The 12,439-nt window shown below is 38.8% G+C and overlaps 27 non-coding genes across 27 annotated transcripts; all 27 read right to left on the bottom strand.

Annotated features, from left to right (window-relative positions):
• Positions 1-1,164: 1,164 nt before the first annotated feature.
• On the bottom strand, positions 1,165-1,237 carry TRNAK-UUU (transfer RNA lysine (anticodon UUU)). Its single transcript has one exon. It is a non-coding gene; the product is annotated as a tRNA-Lys (tRNA).
• A 466-nt stretch (positions 1,238-1,703) lies between these two features.
• On the bottom strand, positions 1,704-1,776 carry TRNAE-UUC (transfer RNA glutamic acid (anticodon UUC)). Its single transcript has one exon. It is a non-coding gene; the product is annotated as a tRNA-Glu (tRNA).
• Positions 1,777-2,243: 467 nt separating this feature from the next.
• On the bottom strand, positions 2,244-2,316 carry TRNAK-UUU (transfer RNA lysine (anticodon UUU)). Its single transcript has one exon. It is a non-coding gene; the product is annotated as a tRNA-Lys (tRNA).
• Positions 2,317-2,602: 286 nt separating this feature from the next.
• On the bottom strand, positions 2,603-2,675 carry TRNAK-UUU (transfer RNA lysine (anticodon UUU)). Its single transcript has one exon. It is a non-coding gene; the product is annotated as a tRNA-Lys (tRNA).
• Positions 2,676-2,782: 107 nt separating this feature from the next.
• TRNAK-UUU (transfer RNA lysine (anticodon UUU)) lies at positions 2,783-2,855 on the bottom strand. The gene has a single exon. It is a non-coding gene; the product is annotated as a tRNA-Lys (tRNA).
• A 286-nt stretch (positions 2,856-3,141) lies between these two features.
• On the bottom strand, positions 3,142-3,214 carry TRNAK-UUU (transfer RNA lysine (anticodon UUU)). Its single transcript has one exon. It is a non-coding gene; the product is annotated as a tRNA-Lys (tRNA).
• Positions 3,215-4,037: 823 nt separating this feature from the next.
• Positions 4,038-4,110, bottom strand: TRNAK-UUU (transfer RNA lysine (anticodon UUU)). Its single transcript has one exon. It is a non-coding gene; the product is annotated as a tRNA-Lys (tRNA).
• Positions 4,111-4,395: 285 nt separating this feature from the next.
• Positions 4,396-4,468, bottom strand: TRNAK-UUU (transfer RNA lysine (anticodon UUU)). Its single transcript has one exon. It is a non-coding gene; the product is annotated as a tRNA-Lys (tRNA).
• Positions 4,469-5,114: 646 nt separating this feature from the next.
• On the bottom strand, positions 5,115-5,187 carry TRNAK-UUU (transfer RNA lysine (anticodon UUU)). The gene has a single exon. It is a non-coding gene; the product is annotated as a tRNA-Lys (tRNA).
• Positions 5,188-5,653: 466 nt separating this feature from the next.
• TRNAK-UUU (transfer RNA lysine (anticodon UUU)) lies at positions 5,654-5,726 on the bottom strand. The gene has a single exon. It is a non-coding gene; the product is annotated as a tRNA-Lys (tRNA).
• Positions 5,727-5,833: 107 nt separating this feature from the next.
• On the bottom strand, positions 5,834-5,906 carry TRNAK-UUU (transfer RNA lysine (anticodon UUU)). Its single transcript has one exon. It is a non-coding gene; the product is annotated as a tRNA-Lys (tRNA).
• A 286-nt stretch (positions 5,907-6,192) lies between these two features.
• Positions 6,193-6,265, bottom strand: TRNAK-UUU (transfer RNA lysine (anticodon UUU)). Its single transcript has one exon. It is a non-coding gene; the product is annotated as a tRNA-Lys (tRNA).
• A 465-nt stretch (positions 6,266-6,730) lies between these two features.
• On the bottom strand, positions 6,731-6,803 carry TRNAK-UUU (transfer RNA lysine (anticodon UUU)). Its single transcript has one exon. It is a non-coding gene; the product is annotated as a tRNA-Lys (tRNA).
• Positions 6,804-7,089: 286 nt separating this feature from the next.
• On the bottom strand, positions 7,090-7,162 carry TRNAK-UUU (transfer RNA lysine (anticodon UUU)). The gene has a single exon. It is a non-coding gene; the product is annotated as a tRNA-Lys (tRNA).
• Positions 7,163-7,269: 107 nt separating this feature from the next.
• TRNAK-UUU (transfer RNA lysine (anticodon UUU)) lies at positions 7,270-7,342 on the bottom strand. The gene has a single exon. It is a non-coding gene; the product is annotated as a tRNA-Lys (tRNA).
• A 466-nt stretch (positions 7,343-7,808) lies between these two features.
• TRNAK-UUU (transfer RNA lysine (anticodon UUU)) lies at positions 7,809-7,881 on the bottom strand. The gene has a single exon. It is a non-coding gene; the product is annotated as a tRNA-Lys (tRNA).
• Positions 7,882-8,167: 286 nt separating this feature from the next.
• On the bottom strand, positions 8,168-8,240 carry TRNAK-UUU (transfer RNA lysine (anticodon UUU)). Its single transcript has one exon. It is a non-coding gene; the product is annotated as a tRNA-Lys (tRNA).
• A 286-nt stretch (positions 8,241-8,526) lies between these two features.
• Positions 8,527-8,599, bottom strand: TRNAK-UUU (transfer RNA lysine (anticodon UUU)). The gene has a single exon. It is a non-coding gene; the product is annotated as a tRNA-Lys (tRNA).
• A 466-nt stretch (positions 8,600-9,065) lies between these two features.
• Positions 9,066-9,138, bottom strand: TRNAK-UUU (transfer RNA lysine (anticodon UUU)). The gene has a single exon. It is a non-coding gene; the product is annotated as a tRNA-Lys (tRNA).
• Positions 9,139-9,424: 286 nt separating this feature from the next.
• Positions 9,425-9,497, bottom strand: TRNAK-UUU (transfer RNA lysine (anticodon UUU)). The gene has a single exon. It is a non-coding gene; the product is annotated as a tRNA-Lys (tRNA).
• A 286-nt stretch (positions 9,498-9,783) lies between these two features.
• TRNAK-UUU (transfer RNA lysine (anticodon UUU)) lies at positions 9,784-9,856 on the bottom strand. Its single transcript has one exon. It is a non-coding gene; the product is annotated as a tRNA-Lys (tRNA).
• A 107-nt stretch (positions 9,857-9,963) lies between these two features.
• TRNAK-UUU (transfer RNA lysine (anticodon UUU)) lies at positions 9,964-10,036 on the bottom strand. Its single transcript has one exon. It is a non-coding gene; the product is annotated as a tRNA-Lys (tRNA).
• Positions 10,037-10,679: 643 nt separating this feature from the next.
• On the bottom strand, positions 10,680-10,752 carry TRNAK-UUU (transfer RNA lysine (anticodon UUU)). Its single transcript has one exon. It is a non-coding gene; the product is annotated as a tRNA-Lys (tRNA).
• Positions 10,753-11,037: 285 nt separating this feature from the next.
• TRNAK-UUU (transfer RNA lysine (anticodon UUU)) lies at positions 11,038-11,110 on the bottom strand. The gene has a single exon. It is a non-coding gene; the product is annotated as a tRNA-Lys (tRNA).
• Positions 11,111-11,217: 107 nt separating this feature from the next.
• On the bottom strand, positions 11,218-11,290 carry TRNAK-UUU (transfer RNA lysine (anticodon UUU)). Its single transcript has one exon. It is a non-coding gene; the product is annotated as a tRNA-Lys (tRNA).
• Positions 11,291-11,756: 466 nt separating this feature from the next.
• Positions 11,757-11,829, bottom strand: TRNAK-UUU (transfer RNA lysine (anticodon UUU)). Its single transcript has one exon. It is a non-coding gene; the product is annotated as a tRNA-Lys (tRNA).
• A 286-nt stretch (positions 11,830-12,115) lies between these two features.
• TRNAK-UUU (transfer RNA lysine (anticodon UUU)) lies at positions 12,116-12,188 on the bottom strand. Its single transcript has one exon. It is a non-coding gene; the product is annotated as a tRNA-Lys (tRNA).
• Between the last annotated feature and the right edge of the window lie 251 nt (positions 12,189-12,439).

Here is a 12,439-nt window from a genome sequence, read left to right as displayed (position 1 = left end):
TTTCACATTCTTTAGCGATGTGTCCCAATTTGCCGCATGAATAGCAAATTACGTCTCGTTGTGGTCGTCTATGGGTATATCCCGATCTTCTGTGATCTGCTTGAGTATGCTGATATTGTTTTGATTTTGACGTCATCTTCTGATTTTTGATAAATAAGGCTTGTTGATTTTCTCTTGTCGATTCTTCGTCTTTGCATTTAGCTTGGTGGTTCTTTCGCTTCTCTTCGACTAATAGCTTGGATTTTAACAGCGTCGTTGTTAGAGCAGCTGGATCATGCTCGATACTTTGAATTAAGGCTTCGTACGACTCAGGTAAGCCCAAGAGCATTATCATCGCCAACTCTTTATCGTTAAAACCATAGCCACATGCTTCTAATTTTCTATGAAAGTCCATGATACGTCCTAAGTAGTCTTTCATGAGTTCCCCATTCTTCAGTCTCACGTTTAGAAATTCTCGCATGATATGTAGTATGTGCAACAGGCCATGCTTAGTATGTAGGTCACGTAATGTTACCCATGCTGTTGAAGCTCTTATACACTCACCGATGTCGTCTAGGTAGCTGTCTTCGACGATCAGAAATATTAAACTTATAGCTTTATCATTACTTCTTCTCTCCGCGTCGCTCATAGCTGGTCCATAACCAGGATCTACTGCATCCCAAACATTCTTTTGAATGAGTGCTGACTTCGCTCTGATGGACCACGCGTGATAATTAGCGTCCGAAAGTTTCGGGATTCTGAATTCGTCCGAGGCTACTGCCATGTTGCTAAACCGTTGCGGTCCTTTGTCTTCAAATTAACTACGTACGTCTTTATTTAGTTAATTTTCTTCGCTTCAAAGGATAGCACGTTTTTGCGCGTCGTTGGATTTACTTCAGCCTCCAAACTGTGAAATTTGCGTGTTCTGGGCCCATAACCTGTTGTTTATTAACGGGAGGCAAAAAACTACGCAGTCTTTCATATAAGAACAAAAAGAGAACTGGCTTTTATTTATGACGCATACATACAGTTGAAAGTTATAAAGTACGCGACATAGGTGCCATCTATACTATATTTAATAAAGTTAATAACTTCAATCTATTCGGCATTCTGTGTTTTCTATATATGTCTGTCTTTTCTAACAATCTGAAGTTTAAATTATTGATGATTCTTTAAAAACAGAGTCGCCCAAACAGGGACTCGAACCCTTAACCGTTAGGTTAAAAGCCTAACGCTCTACCGACTGAGCTATCCGGGCTCAAGCGAGGTGAACTCCCGTAAAAATTGGAATTAGAATTTACATAAATTTATTGAAAGGTAAACGATCTGAAGTTTAAATTATTGATGATTCTTTAAAAACAGAATCGTTCGATCAGGGACTCGAACATTGGGCCGTTAGGTTAAAAGCCTAACGCTCTACCGACTGAGCTATCCGGGCTCAAGCGAGGTGAACTCCCGTAATAATTGGGATTAGAATTTTCATAATTTTACTCCAAGAGAAATGATATGAAGTTCAAATTTTTATGAATGTTCAAAAAGTGAATCGCCCGAACAGGTACTCGAACCCTGGACCGTTAGCTTAAAAGCCTAACGCTCTACCGACTGAGCTATCCGGGCTGAAACGATATGAACTCCCGTAATAATTGGGATTAGAATTTAAATAATTTTACTGGAAATTAAGTGATCTGAAGTTTAAATTATTGATGATTCTTCAAAAACAGAGTCGCCCGAACAGGGACTCGAACCCTGGACCGTTAGGTTGAAGGCTTATCGCTCTACCGACTGAGCTATCCGGGCTGAAACGAAATGAACTCCCGTAATAATTAGGATTAGAATTTAAATTATTTTACTGGAAATTAAATGATCTGAAGTTTAAATTATTGATGATTCTTCAAAAACAGAGTCGCCCGAACAGGGACGCGAACCCTGGACCGTTAGGTTGAAGGCTTAACGCTCTACCGACTGAGCGATCGGGGCTGAAACGACATGAACTCCCGTAATAATTGGGATTAGAATTTAAATAATTTTACTGGAAATTAAGTGATCTGAAGTTTAAATTATTGATGATTCTTTAAAAACAGAGTCGCCCAAACAGGGACTCGACCCCTTAACCGTTAGGTTAAAAGCCTAACGCTCTACCGACTGAGCTATCCGGGCTCAAGCGAGGTGAACTCCCGTAAAAATTGGAATTAGAATTTACATAAATTTATTGAAAGTGAAACGATCTGAAGTTTAAATTATTGATGATTCTTTAAAAACAGAATCGTCCGATCAGGGACTCGAACCCTGGGCCATTAGGTTAAAAGCCTAACGCTCTACCGACTGAGCTATCCGGGCTCAAGCGAAGTGAACTCCCGTAATTATTGGGATTAGAATTTTCATAATTTTACTCCAAGAGAAATGATATGAAGTTCAAATTTTTATTAATGTTCAAAAAGTGAATCGCCCGAACAGGTACTCGAACCCTGGACCGTTAGGTCAAAAGCCTAACACTCTACCGACTGAGCTATCCGGCCTGAAACGAAATGAACTCCCGTAATAATTGGGATTAGAATTTAAATAATTTTACTGGAAATTAAGTGATCTGAAGTTTAAATTATTGATGATTCTTTAAAAACAGAGTCGCCCAAACAGGGACTCGAACCCTTAACCGTTAGGTTAAAAACCTAACGCTCTACCGACTGAGCTATCCGGGCTCAAGCGAGGTGAACTCCCGTAAAAATTGGAATTAGAATTAACATAAATTTATTGAAAGTGAAACGATCTGAAGTTTAAATTATTGATGATTCTTTAAAAACATAATCGTCCGATCAGGGACTTGAACCCTGGGCCGTTAGGTTAAAAGCCTAACGCTCTACCGACTGAGCTATCCGGGCTCAAGCGAGGTGAACTCCCTTAATAATTGGGATTAGAATTTTCATAATTTTACTCTAAGAGAAATGATATGCAGTTCAAATTTTTATGAATGTTCAAAAAGTGAATCGCCCGAACAGGTACTCGAACCCTGGACCGTTAGGTTAAAAGCCTAACACTCTACCGACTGAGCTATCCGGCCTGAAACGAAATGAACTCCCGTAATAATTGGGATTAGAATTTAAATAATTTTACTGGAAATTAAGTGATCTGAAGTTTAAATTATTGATGATTCTTTAAAAACAGAGTCGCCCAAACAGGGACTCGAACCCTTAACCGTTAGGTTAAAAACCTAACGCTCTACCAACTGAGCTATCCGGGCTCAAGCGAGGTGAACTCCCGTAAAAATTGGAATTAGAACTAACATAAATTTATTGAAAGTGAAACGATCTGAAGTTTAAATTATTGATGATTCTTTAAAAACAGAATCGTCCGATCAGGGACTCGAACCCTGGGCCGTTAGGTTAAAAGCCTAACGCTCCACCGACTGAGCTATCCGGGCTCAAGCGAGGTGAACTCCCTTAATAATTGGGATTAGAATTTTCATAATTTTACTCTAAGAGAAATGATATGCAGTTCAAATTTTTATGAATGTTCAAAAATTGAATCGCCCGAACAGGTACTCGAACCCTGGACCGTTAGGTTAAAAGCCTAACACTCTACCGACTGAGATATCCGGCCTGAAACGAAATGAACTACCGTAATAATTGGGATTAGAATTTCAATAATTTTACTGCAAATTAAATGATCTGAATTTTAAATTATTGATGATTCTTTAAAAACAAAGTCGACCGAACAGGGACTCGAACCTTGGACCGTTAGGTTAAAAGTCTAACGCTCTACCGACTGAGCTATCCGGGCTCAATCGAGGTGAACTCCCGTAATAATTGGAATTAGAATTTACATAAATTTATTGAAAGTGAAATGATCTGAAGTTTAAATTATTGATGATTCTTCAAAACAGAGTCGCCCGAACAGGGACTCGAACCCTGGACCGTTAGGTTTAAGCCTAACGCTCTTCCGACTGAGCTATCCGGGTTCAAGCGAGGTGAACTCCCGTAATAATTGGGATTAGAATTTTCATAATTTTACTCCAAGAGAAATGATATGAAGTTCAAATTTTTATGAATGTTCAAAAAGTGAATCGCCCGAACAGGTACTCGAACCCTGGACCGTTAGGTTAAAAGCCTAACACTCTACCGACTGAGCTATCCGGGCTCAAGCGAGGTGAACCCAGTAATAATTGGGATTAGAATTTTCATAATTTTACTCCAAGAGAAATGATATGAAGTTCAAATTTTTATGAATGTTCAAAAAGTGAATCGCCCGAACAGGTACTCGAACCCTGGACCGTTAGGTTAAAAGCCTAACACTCTACCGACTGAGCTATCCGGCCTGAAACGAAATGAACTCCCGTAATAATTGGGATTAGAATTTAAATAATTTTACTGGAAATTAAGTGATCTGAAGTTTAAATTATTGATGACTCTTTAAAAACAGAGTCGCCCAAACAGGGACTCGAACCCTTAACCGTTAGGTTAAAAGCCTAACGCTCTACCGACTGAGCTATCCGGGCTCAAGCGAGGTGAACTCCCGTAAAAATTGGAATTAGAATTTACATAAATTTATTGAAAGTGAAATGATTTGAAGTTCAAATGTTTATGAATGTTCAAAAAACGAATCGCCCGAACAGGGACTCGAACCCTGGACCGTTTACTTAAAAGCCTAACGCTCTACCGACTGAGCTATCCGGGCTGAAACGATATGAACTCCCGTAATAATTGGGATTAGAATTTAAATAATTTTACTGGAAATTAAGTGATCTGAAGTTTAAATTATTGATGATTCTTCAAAAACAGAGTCGCCCGAACAAGGACTCGAACCCTGGACCGTTAGGTTGAAGGCTTTACGCTCTACCGACTGAGCTATCCGGGCTGAAACGAAATGAACTCCCGTAATAATTAGGATTAGAATTTAAATTATTTTACTGGAAATTAAATGATCTGAAGTTTAAATTATTGATGATTCTTCAAAAACAGAGTCGCCCGAACAGGGACGCGAACCCTGGACCGTTAGGTTGAATGCTTAACGCTCTACCGACTGAGCGATCCGGGCTGAAACGGCATGAACTCCCGTAATAATTGGGATTAGAATTTAAATAATTTTACTGGAAATTAAGTGATCTGAAGTTTAAATTACTGATGATTCTTTAAAAACAGAGTCGCCCAAACAGGGACTCGAACCCTTAACCGTTAGGTTAAAAGCCTAACGCTCTACCGACTGAGCTATCCGGGCTCAAGCGAGGTGAACTCCCGTAAAAATTGGAATTAGAATTTACATAAATTTATTGAAAGTGAAACGATCTGAAGTTTAAATTATTGATGATTCTTTAAAAACAGAATCGTCCGATCAGGGACTCGAAACCTGGGCCATTAGGTTAAAAGCCTAACGCTCTACCGACTGAGCTATCCGGGCTCAAGCGAAGTGAACTCCCGTAATTATTGGGATTAGAATTTTCATAATTTTACTCCAAGAGAAATGATATGAAGTTCAAATTTTTATGAATGTTCAAAAAGTGAATCGCCCGAACAGGTACTCGAACCCTGGACCGTTAGGTTAAAAGCCTAACACTCTACCGACTGAGCTATCCGGCCTGAAACGAAATGAACTCCCGTAATAATTGGGATTAGAATTTAAATAATTTTACTGGAAATTAAGTGATCTGAAGTTTAAATTATTGATGATTCTTTAAAAACAGAGTCGCCCAAACAGGGACTCGAACCCTTAACCGTTAGGTTAAAAACCTAACGCTCTACCGACTGAGCTATCCGGGCTCAAGCGAGGTGAACTCCCGTAAAAATTGGAATTAGAATTAACATAAATTTATTGAAAGTGAAACGATCTGAAGTTTAAATTATTGATGATTCTTTAAAAACAGAATCGTCCGATCAGGGACTCGAACCCTGGGCCGTTAGGTTAAAAGCCTAACGCTCTACCGACTGAGCTATCCGGGCTCAAGCGAGGTGAACTCCCTTAATAATTGGGATTAGAATTTTCATAATTTTACTCTAAGAGAAATGATATGCAGTTCAAATTTTTATGAATGTTCAAAAATTGAATCGCCCGAACAGGTACTCGAACCCTGGACCGTTAGGTTAAAAGCCTAACACTCTACCGACTGAGATATCCGGCCTGAAACGAAATGAACTACCGTAATAATTGGGATTAGAATTTCAATAATTTTACTGCAAATTAAATGATCTGAAGTTTAAATTATTGATGATTCTTTAAAAACGGAATCGTCCGATCAGGGACTCGAACCCTGGGCCATTAGGTTAAAAGCCTAACGCTCTACCGACTGAGCTATCCGGGCTCAAGCGAAGTGAACTCCCGTAATTATTGGGATTAGAATTTTCATAATTTTACTCCAAGAGAAATGATATGAAGTTCAAATTTTTATGAATGTTCAAAAAGTGAATCGCCCGAACAGGTACTCGAACCCTGGACCGTTAGGTTAAAAGCCTAACACTCTACCGACTGAGCTATCCGGCCTGAAACGAAATGAACTCCCGTAATAATTGGGATTAGAATTTTCATAATTTTACTCTAAGAGAAATGATATGCAGTTCAAATTTTTATGAATGTTCAAAAATTGAATCGCCCGAACAGGTACTCGAACCCTGGACCGTTAGGTTAAAAGCCTAACACTCTACCGACTGAGATATCCGGCCTGAAACGAAATGAACTACCGTAATAATTGGGATTAGAATTTCAATAATTTTACTGCAAATTAAATGATCTGAAGTTTAAATTATTGATGATTCTTTAAAAACGGAATCGTCCGATCAGGGACTCGAACCCTGGGCCATTAGGTTAAAAGCCTAACGCTCTACCGACTGAGCTATCCGGGCTCAAGCGAAGTGAACTCCCGTAATTATTGGGATTAGAATTTTCATAATTTTACTCCAAGAGAAATGATATGAAGTTCAAATTTTTATGAATGTTCAAAAAGTGAATCGCCCGAACAGGTACTCGAACCCTGGACCGTTAGGTTAAAAGCCTAACACTCTACCGACTGAGCTATCCGGCCTGAAACGAAATGAACTCCCGTAATAATTGGGATTAGAATTTAAATAATTTTAATGGAAATTAAGTGATCTGAAGTTTAAATTATTGATGATTCTTTAAAAACAGAGTCGCCCAAACAGGGACTCGAACCCTTAACCGTTAGGTTAAAAACCTAACGCTCTACCGACTGAGCTATCCGGGCTCAAGCGAGGTGAACTCCCGTAAAAATTGGAATTAGAATTAACATAAATTTATTGAAAGTGAAACGATCTGAAGTTTAAATTATTGATGATTCTTTAAAAACAGAATCGTCCGATCAGGGACTCGAACCCTGGGCCGTTAGGTTAAAAGCCTAACGCTCTACCGACTGAGCTATCCGGGCTCAAGCGAGGTGAACTCCCTTAATAATTGGGATTAGAATTTTCATAATTTTACTCTAAGAGAAATGATATGCAGTTCAAATTTTTATGAATGTTCAAAAAGTGAATCGCCCGAACAGGTACTCGAACCCTGGACCGTTAGGTTAAAAGCCTAACACTCTACCGACTGAGCTATCCGGCCTGAAACGAAATGAACTCCCGTAATAATTGGGATTAGAATTTAAATACTTTTACTGGAAATTAAGTGATCTGAAGTTTAAATTATTGATGATTCTTTAAAAACAGAGTCGCCCAAACAGGGACTCGTACCCTTAACCGTTAGGTTAAAAACCTAACGCTCTACCGACTGAGCTATCCGGGCTCAAGCGAGGTGAACTCCCGTAAAAATTGGAATTAGAATTAACATAAATTTATTGAAAGTGAAACGATCTGAAGTTTAAATTATTGATGATTCTTTAAAAACAGAATCGTCCGATCAGGGACTCGAACCCTGGGCCGTTAGGTTAAAAGCCTAACGCTCTACCGACTGAGCTATCCGGGCTCAAGCGAGGTGAACTCCCTTAATAATTGGGATTAGAATTTTCATAATTTTACTCTAAGAGAAATGATATGCAGTTCAAATTTTTATGAATGTTCAAAAATTGAATCGCCCGAACAGGTACTCGAACCCTGGACCGTTAGGTTAAAAGCCTAACACTCTACCGACTGAGATATCCGGCCTGAAACGAAATGAACTACCGTAATAATTGGGATTAGAATTTCAATAATTTTACTGCAAATTAAATGATCTGAAGTTTAAATTATTGATGATTCTTTAAAAACGGAATCGTCCGATCAGGGACTCGAACCCTGGGCCATTAGGTTAAAAGCCTAACGCTCTACCGACTGAGCTATCCGGGCTCAAGCGAAGTGAACTCCCGTAATTATTGGGATTAGAATTTTCATAATTTTACTCCAAGAGAAATGATATGAAGTTCAAATTTTTATGAATGTTCAAAAAGTGAATCGCCCGAACAGGTACTCGAACCCTGGACCGTTAGGTTAAAAGCCTAACACTCTACCGACTGAGCTATCCGGCCTGAAACGAAATGAACTCCCGTAATAATTGGGATTAGAATTTAAATAATTTTAATGGAAATTAAGTGATCTGAAGTTTAAATTATTGATGATTCTTTAAAAACAGAATCGTCCGATCAGGGACTCGAACCCTGGGCCGTTAGGTTAAAAGCCTAACGCTCTACCGACTGAGCTATCCGGGCTCAAGCGAGGTGAACTCCCTTAATAATTGGGATTAGAATTTTCATAATTTTACTCTAAGAGAAATGATATGCAGTTCAAATTTTTATGAATGTTCAAAAAGTGAATCGCCCGAACAGGTACTCGAACCCTGGACCGTTAGGTTAAAAGCCTAACACTCTACCGACTGAGCTATCCGGCCTGAAACGAAATGAACTCCCGTAATAATTGGGATTAGAATTTAAATACTTTTACTGGAAATTAAGTGATCTGAAGTTTAAATTATTGATGATTCTTTAAAAACAGAGTCGCCCAAACAGGGACTCGTACCCTTAACCGTTAGGTTAAAAACCTAACGCTCTACCGACTGAGCTATCCGGGCTCAAGCGAGGTGAACTCCCGTAAAAATTGGAATTAGAATTAACATAAATTTATTGAAAGTGAAACGATCTGAAGTTTAAATTATTGATGATTCTTTAAAAACAGAATCGTCCGATCAGGGACTCGAACCCTGGGCCGTTAGGTTAAAAGCCTAACGCTCTACCGACTGAGCTATCCGGGCTCAAGCGAGGTGAACTCCCTTAATAATTGGGATTAGAATTTTCATAATTTTACTCTAAGAGAAATGATATGCAGTTCAAATTTTTATGAATGTTCAAAAATTGAATCGCCCGAACAGGTACTCGAACCCTGGACCGTTAGGTTAAAAGCCTAACACTCTACCGACTGAGATATCCGGCCTGAAACGAAATGAACTACCGTAATAATTGGGATTAGAATTTCAATAATTTTACTGCAAATTAAATGATCTGAAGTTTAAATTATTGATGATTCTTTAAAAACGGAATCGTCCGATCAGGGACTCGAACCCTGGGCCATTAGGTTAAAAGCCTAACGCTCTACCGACTGAGCTATCCGGGCTCAAGCGAAGTGAACTCCCGTAATTATTGGGATTAGAATTTTCATAATTTTACTCCAAGAGAAATGATATGAAGTTCAAATTTTTATGAATGTTCAAAAAGTGAATCGCCCGAACAGGTACTCGAACCCTGGACCGTTAGGTTAAAAGCCTAACACTCTACCGACTGAGCTATCCGGCCTGAAACGAAATGAACTCCCGTAATAATTGGGATTAGAATTTAAATAATTTTAATGGAAATTAAGTGATCTGAAGTTTAAATTATTGATGATTCTTTAAAAACAGAGTCGCCCAAACAGGGACTCGAACCCTTAACCGTTAGGTTAAAAACCTAACGCTCTACCGACTGAGCTATCCGGGCTCAAGCGAGGTGAACTCCCGTAAAAATTGGAATTAGAATTAACATAAATTTATTGAAAGTGAAACGATCTGAAGTTTAAATTATTGATGATTCTTTAAAAACAGAATCGTCCGATCAGGGACTCGAACCCTGGGCCGTTAGGTTAAAAGCCTAACGCTCTACCGACTGAGCTATCCGGGCTCAAGCGAGGTGAACTCCCTTAATAATTGGGATTAGAATTTTCATAATTTTACTCTAAGAGAAATGATATGCAGTTCAAATTTTTATGAATGTTCAAAAAGTGAATCGCCCGAACAGGTACTCGAACCCTGGACCGTTAGGTTAAAAGCCTAACACTCTACCGACTGAGCTATCCGGCCTGAAACGAAATGAACTACCGTAATAATTGGGATTAGAATTTCAATAATTTTACTGCAAATTAAATGATCTGAATTTTAAATTATTGATGATTCTTTAAAAACAAAGTCGACCGAACAGGGACTCGAACCTTGGACCGTTAGGTTAAAAGTCTAACGCTCTACCGACTGAGCTATCCGGGCTCAATCGAGGTGAACTCCCGTAATAATTGGAATTAGAATTTACATAAATTTATTGAAAGTGAAATGATCTGAAGTTTAAATTATTGATGATTCTTCAAAACAGAGTCGCCCGAACAGGGACTCGAACCCTGGACCGTTAGGTTTAAGCCTAACGCTCTTCCGACTGAGCTATCCGGGTTCAAGCGAGGTGAACTCCCGTAATAATTGGGATTAGAATTTTCATAATTTTACTCCAAGAGAAATGATATGAAGTTCAAATTTTTATGAATGTTCAAAAAGTGAATCGCCCGAACAGGTACTCGAACCCTGGACCGTTAGGTTAAAAGCCTAACACTCTACCGACTGAGCTATCCGGGCTCAAGCGAGGTGAACCCAGTAATAATTGGGATTAGAATTTTCATAATTTTACTCCAAGAGAAATGATATGAAGTTCAAATTTTTATGAATGTTCAAAAAGTGAATCGCCCGAACAGGTACTCGAACCCTGGACCGTTAGGTTAAAAGCCTAACACTCTACCGACTGAGCTATCCGGCCTGAAACGAAATGAACTCCCGTAATAATTGGGATTAGAATTTAAATAATTTTAATGGAAATTAAGTGATCTGAAGTTTAAATTATTGATGATTCTTTAAAAACAGAGTCGCCCAAACAGGGACTCGAACCCTTAACCGTTAGGTTAAAAACCTAACGCTCTACCGACTGAGCTATCCGGGCTCAAGCGAGGTGAACTCCCGTAAAAATTGGAATTAGAATTAACATAAATTTATTGAAAGTGAAACGATCTGAAGTTTAAATTATTGATGATTCTTTAAAAACAGAATCGTCCGATCAGGGACTCGAACCCTGGGCCGTTAGGTTAAAAGCCTAACGCTCTACCGACTGAGCTATCCGGGCTCAAGCGAGGTGAACTCCCTTAATAATTGGGATTAGAATTTTCATAATTTTACTCTAAGAGAAATGATATGCAGTTCAAATTTTTATGAATGTTCAAAAAGTGAATCGCCCGAACAGGTACTCGAACCCTGGACCGTTAGGTTAAAAGCCTAACACTCTACCGACTGAGCTATCCGGCCTGAAACGAAATGAACTCCCGTAATAATTGGGATTAGAATTTAAATACTTTTACTGGAAATTAAGTGATCTGAAGTTTAAATTATTGATGATTCTTTAAAAACAGAGTCGCCCAAACAGGGACTCGTACCCTTAACCGTTAGGTTAAAAACCTAACGCTCTACCGACTGAGCTATCCGGGCTCAAGCGAGGTGAACTCCCGTAAAAATTGGAATTAGAATTAACATAAATTTATTGAAAGTGAAACGATCTGAAGTTTAAATTATTGATGATTCTTTAAAAACAGAATCGTCCGATCAGGGACTCGAACCCTGGGCCGTTAGGTTAAAAGCCTAACGCTCTACCGACTGAGCTATCCGGGCTCAAGCGAGGTGAACTCCCTTAATAATTGGGATTAGAATTTTCATAATTTTACTCTAAGAGAAATGATATGCAGTTCAAATTTTTATGAATGTTCAAAAATTGAATCGCCCGAACAGGTACTCGAACCCTGGACCGTTAGGTTAAAAGCCTAACACTCTACCGACTGAGATATCCGGCCTGAAACGAAATGAACTACCGTAATAATTGGGATTAGAATTTCAATAATTTTACTGCAAATTAAATGATCTGAAGTTTAAATTATTGATGATTCTTTAAAAACGGAATCGTCCGATCAGGGACTCGAACCCTGGGCCATTAGGTTAAAAGCCTAACGCTCTACCGACTGAGCTATCCGGGCTCAAGCGAAGTGAACTCCCGTAATTATTGGGATTAGAATTTTCATAATTTTACTCCAAGAGAAATGATATGAAGTTCAAATTTTTATGAATGTTCAAAAAGTGAATCGCCCGAACAGGTACTCGAACCCTGGACCGTTAGGTTAAAAGCCTAACACTCTACCGACTGAGCTATCCGGCCTGAAACGAAATGAACTCCCGTAATAATTGGGATTAGAATTTAAATAATTTTAATGGAAATTAAGTGATCTGA

Source organism: Phalangium opilio, unplaced genomic scaffold (genome assembly GCF_054372755.1).
Source record: "Phalangium opilio isolate 3A_F unplaced genomic scaffold, DU_Popi_V2 ptg001170l_1, whole genome shotgun sequence".
In the NCBI taxonomy this organism is placed as follows: domain Eukaryota; kingdom Metazoa; phylum Arthropoda; class Arachnida; order Opiliones; family Phalangiidae; genus Phalangium; species Phalangium opilio.
The sequence above is the reverse complement of the archived record's forward strand: the minus strand, read 5'-3'. Positions and strand labels throughout refer to the sequence as shown.